Here is a 6,333-nt window from a genome sequence, read left to right on the forward strand (position 1 = left end):
CAAGTCTATTGTTTTTGTCACTCCCCGATACGGAATAATCAATAACGAAAATTCTTTGCTCTTTACAAAACAAAGTAAAAATTCTTTGAAGTTATATTTTGACAATACCAAATCTACATATATGTACGTATATTAGAACTAGCTGTTGCCCGCGACTCTGTTCGAGCGGTGGTAAAAATAAACTTTATTAGTTAGTCTATGTGTTCTTCCAGACTATGCTCTACATCTGTGCCAAATTTCATCAAGATCCGTTGAGCCGTTCTGGAGATACCTTCAAACAAACATCCATCTATCCATCCATCTAAACATTCACATATTAGTAAAATTGATTGTATTTTAAATAAAAAGGTCAAAATATGTAAGACACAACAACTCTATGGAATCTATACAAAAATGTACATTTTACATTTGCGAAAAGTAGCAAGTGATTTATTATTGTTACATTAAAAAAATATTCTGAAAGCTTAAGGAATTTATTTGTATTGAATGCTAACATTTACATTGAAACATATCCATTCGCAAGTACTCCGTGTATACAGCATTATGGTAGGTGATGAAAACTGTTGAGATGTGATACCCAATCATTTTTTTTGTTATTTTAAGAATCTTAGCAAGTATTTTTTGAACATTTTCGTTTATACAACAAGACGTTTATATTTATAACCCACTGTAAATTAATCATCTCATCGTTGTCCCCAACAGAGGATCTAACATGAATATTTGCGATACGCCTCTCTGTAACATCATCGATAAAAGATGTCAAAATGAGTATGAGATTTGTTGGTGTACTTGATGTTCTGTGGGGGCGCTGCACAATTTTTAATACAATTTTTGTCGAAAAGGTTACGAAAACGTTCTCACGGATCATCGAGCTAGGCCCTCTGTACTTGAAAATATTGTATAAAAAGTCTCCTAGTATTTTAAATTAGATACCTCTAGCTTCAAGATTGTTTCACAATATATGTTCATAGATCGGTACAAAATAAGACGATCAATTTTAATATAGCTATGTATATAGATAATACCAATAAAGCCGCTTCTGATAGACAAGCTGAAACAATTTTAATTAAAATACCTTCTTCCAACCAAGCTCTTTATAACGTTGCGTTAAGACGGATAAGAAAAACAATGTAAGATAGTTTGCCAACATTGGATAGCTAACGTTCAATTACAGAACAGCTTTATTTTCATAATACTTAGAATGCTGATGGGTAGATGTTTTAAATCCAATCAGTTTTGTTAAAATTATTTAAACTACTTAGTCTAGATAACATTCAATAAATATACACTTTAGAAATAAGCGAAATCTTCTTCTTCTGAAATATTTTTCTTATATTGCATACCTTATCTAATATCTTTTTTTTTTTCATCTACATTTTCCAAAACAAATAATATGTAGAAACATGGTATTGAGAGTTGATTGTTTTTATTGTATTATACTCGTTATATGGCAAACGAGCAAGTAGCCACCTGAATTTTCTGAAATTGCGAAGTAATCGCTCTCCGGAGACATTCGCAATTGCAGATGCGTTGCGTACTTATACTCGACGAAGGAGGGGACACACAGAAGGAGAATATTTGCCCTTCCCATGCGTCGCATCTTATATCAAAACACTTCCCATTCCATCATTTCCTTGTAAGATAACGTTGCGAAGGGAATGAGGACTAAAAGGACTCCGGCACACACAATCATCATATGCAACGCGGAATTGCTTCCACTTCACGTCTATCTTCTGTGTGGTCGTGGTATTTCACCAGGCTAGCCGACCCATTCGTGCAACAGATGCTAGCGTCTAACATCGATAAGGTTGGTTTTAAAAACATGATATATCAAATATCATAAAACTGAACACTAGATGAAAGAATTTTAAACCCTTTAGCAAGTTTTAGGGGCGCGAAATGAGACGCCAGGTGTAAGATAAGGCGGGACCTCTGTCTGCGGATAATTTTGGCTTTTATTATGACGAGGGTGAGAACCGATGTTGAGAGCTATAAATTTTAAATATAATCTGCAGCACCTATCGAAATTAATAAACTTTTTTAATTATACATTTAATTTTTGATGCTAAAACTCAACTGTTATTATCTTATCTATCTGTAATTTTAATATTAATAGACGTTATACTTAATCAATATACTTAATTAATAGGTTAATGGTGAGTTTCTACCGTAAGATTAAAAGCTAGCTATTCCTCTATAAGCTTTAAGTATCCTATAAGTTTTTTAATATGCTTTGAATACTTAATTTATTGAAGCTTTTAATTAACATTTAAATATGTCGAAGAGACTTTTTGCGGCTAACTTGTAACAATTAGATTCCAATAATAGCCACTGAACTAAGTAAAGGTTCTATCTCAGACAGCGGATATTTTTCAGTCGAAGTGACAATCCGGGTTCTTTTGTGCGGATTAATTACGTCTCTTCGCCTCAGCAGCAGTTTTATTCTGCAATTAAGCTCTAACGGCCGCTCATCGAAGACATTTCACTTCTACGAAACTAATTGGATTTTATTTAAAAAATTTCTTTTTTTTGAAATGACAATGTTTATCCACTCAGGTCTTCGATGAATACTAGCTAGCTTTTTATTTCAAGATGTTCCTCTTTGTCTCATTTTTTTCAAGTAGACTTTTGAATGTTATATTTGTTTATTGTAATATTATACAATGAAAGAATTTTATTATTTGTTTGTATTGAATAGACTACGAAAGTACTGTTATCAATTTAAAAAATTCTTGCACTGTTGGAAAGGTATACTATTTTCTTTTTTAATTTCGATCAGACGAAGTCGCGGGCAACTGCTAGTATTGTATATTGTAGTATATTAGTGTAAATTTAGTATAATAAACCTACACTAAGGGGCTTGCTCGGTGACGTACCGTCTCTGAGAGAGGCTTAAAACATTTACATAAAACAATATCACAACGATAGTAATTAACACTTACCTAACTTTGATATTCTCGTAACTTGTGTCGGATATGAAGTAAGTTTTAAAGATCTAAACAAAGACGTGTAACAGATAATTAAAGTAAAATGAATCATAAACAACACTAGAATTAAGCGTCGGTGGGAAGAAACTAATAAATACAAGTCACTAAGATGTTTATCTATCAAATGATAGAGATGTTTAGATTACATTTTTAAAATGACTTCAAAAGTAATGCCGAATCGACAGTTAATTTCTATGTGAATTCATTCGTAAATTAGGAAGTTTGTAACTTAGTTATCATCTCATCAGCAGAGATTAAGAGTTTTTAAGACTGACATTTTTAAAAATTAGTAAGATTAAAGAATTACAAGGGAAGTCCTAAGTCCAGTGGTGGACTGACAGCCTGAGATTGTTGACGAATGTGTAGATTTTAATACCACCCAGTTTAACTTATGTTAAGTTATAAAATTAACAAATTATAGATTCGCTATCCCAAAGATTAAGACACTAACTATATGCGTTTTAAATTTTAATGTTCGAAAAACAAATTATCATTTTTAATAAAATAAAAATAATTTTATTATCTGTTATATTCATCTAAAACGAAATGACACATGTAGTTTATTATATTATTATTATTACTATATACATAAATATATTAGATAAATATATTACATAGATTAGATAGATTGATGAATGTTTGTTTAAAGGTATCTCCAGAACGGCTCAACGGATCTTGCAGAAATTTGGCATAAGTGTATCATAGTCTGGAAGAACACATAGGCTACTAGTTAAATTTTTTTAATTCCACGCGGACGGATTCGCGGGCGCCAGCTAGTCGCAACATGTTATCAAATAACTATTAATTTATCCGGACAGTATTAAATGTCATAAATAAAACATGTGTATGTTAATGGGTGTTTTAAATTAACTGACTTACCGATGAAATATTGATTTTTATTGTTTTAAACACGCCCTGTATAATTGAGACGTGAAATCGAATACGGTGATAGCACCTTATACCAAAGTCATTAAATATTTTATAGCTCCATGTATTTTTTATTTATGTTTCCTTTTTATAATTGCAAAACTATAAAGAACAAGTTTAATTATTAGTGGCGGGGAAATTGTTTTGTATAATTTATATTTTATTTAAGTTACAGGTGGGCAGTATCTATCATGATGCAGCGGTATACAAATTAATACGGAGTTTAACACACACATATGAATACTGCCACATTCAACGTTATTAAATGGTTACCAAGTGGGTATCTTTTATTAGTTAGATTTAGTATTAAAAATTTGGACATAATGGTCCTTTACAGACACGGCTTAGCCCTTACTTAGATAGTTTAGTTATTGCGTTACTGAACTACAACTTCTGGGCAGAATTTAAATTCATTTAAAGATTAGTACTTTTTTGTACACTCATATTTTCTTTCCTGCCAGGCTGCGAGATCATCAATAGAGCATGTATTTATTAAATCGTAATATTTTACATTTACATAAAATATTCAATTTAAATAAATTGTAGAGTGCATGTTACAGCGTAACTATCCTACAAACGCCGTGGAGCAGGAGCGAGGGCCACTCCACGACAGGAGAGGACTCGAGGAATACGGCCACGACTCTAATTTAGTTTTTTGAACACGTGAAATAATTATCAGTTAGTCGAATTTTCACCACATTCATAAATTACGCTTGCCTTATTTTTACAACATCTAGGTGGCTCTTTAACCGCATTTTCTTTACAGCAGTTTTATATATGTTTTATTTAATTTAGAACACCGTATAATGAAATGAAATTCAGTAACTTTATGAATCTATTTTGCTAGCTAATATTTTCAAACAACAATTCATCATGCCTTTTATTTGCCGTAAGAATACGCCATTTTTCTCAAGGAAAATAATTACATCATTCTTAAATATATTTACTAGTGTGCTTGCTTAATGGGATACATCGTTTATGTTAATTAAAGTTGAGATTGCACATTACTTACGTAGCAGTTACAAATTATCACACTCTTATCAGTATGATACGTTTAAGCGAATGGAATATTTCAACCGTTTCGACCTTTATCTTAAGTAAAAACACTTTAATACCTGCTTTTAAATCCACAGTCGCTGACATTTTTGCTACACTTTTAATGTTAATCTGTTTATAGCCTCATTTATTTTATGTGTAAAATATTCAGGTTGATTCGGAATTCTTTATTTTCTTAGTTTTTAACATTTTTAACGCTTATTAATAGCAGCTTGTGCAATTAGTTAGTTGCCACTTGGTATAAAAAAAAGTCTGTCATTAACTTAAAAAAAAACAACCATACTTTATAGAGAGTAAGATTATCATTGACAAGTAGAATAGTTGTATCGATTTTCCTTAGCTTGTCTCCTTATGTAGGAAACCTTATCTCATAAGAGATAATCTCAGAATCCGTGTCTGCTGTAGAATTTAATTTGTCTTTACAATTTCGTAATAAACAGGTATTACACCAAAATAAAAGGTTAGATGTCTCAATCAAAGACCTCACACGCGTTCGCTGAAACACTTCGACATAAGATGGGCGCCCTAAAGCGATAAATCTCAGTGTTCCCTATAATTACTTTATATCGACGTTCATTAATAATGCATAACTCGATCAAACTACGCCCCGAGACAAGCCTAAAGATGTGTTCACATGACCCTGGCTCGGTCTGGCATGAGATGTTGCATAAAGACAACACACTTTGTGTGGACTTTTGAGCATGGAAGGAACAAAGATTACATCAATTTTAACCAAACAGAACAGAACAACATATAGAAAGTTTTCTACTTAAAAAGCTGGTAACAGCTTATTCTTGACTTAAGACCTATAAGTTATATTAACATTTATAAGATTGGTTTGTTGTCAATACCGTTCCATGAACATTGACGTTTACTTCTACAACAAAACATATATGAACTAGATTTTATTTATTGACAGCTTAATTTACTGCCTTTTATTTTATGCATACAAAGAATTTTTAACTTTATTCGAAACTGAACATACAAGTTTGTTTCGTAAAGCAGTAATGGTTACCTTCATCCACTCTTAGAGTAAAATAAACGTCAGCTTCTTCTACTTTATTGCTGCTTCAAATAAGTTGGAAAAGCAGTTGGGCCGGATGGAATACCAGTGGAAGTATGGAAGCTCCTAAAGGCGGACGGATTGGTGTGGCTGACTCTATTCTTCAACAAGTTGTTACAGGAAGAGGTGATTCCAGATGAGTGGTGTAGGAGTTCGCTGGTGCCAATTTTTAAAAACAAGGGTGATGTACAAATCTGTAACAACTATAGAGGAATAAAGCTCATGTCACACAGTATGAAAGCTTGGGAGAGAGTGGTGGACGGAAGAATAAGAGAGGAGAGTGAGGTAACTCGGAACCAA

The sequence above is a fragment of the Papilio machaon genome, chromosome 6 (genome assembly GCF_912999745.1).
Source record: "Papilio machaon chromosome 6, ilPapMach1.1, whole genome shotgun sequence".
Taxonomy (NCBI): Eukaryota; Metazoa; Arthropoda; class Insecta; order Lepidoptera; family Papilionidae; genus Papilio; species Papilio machaon.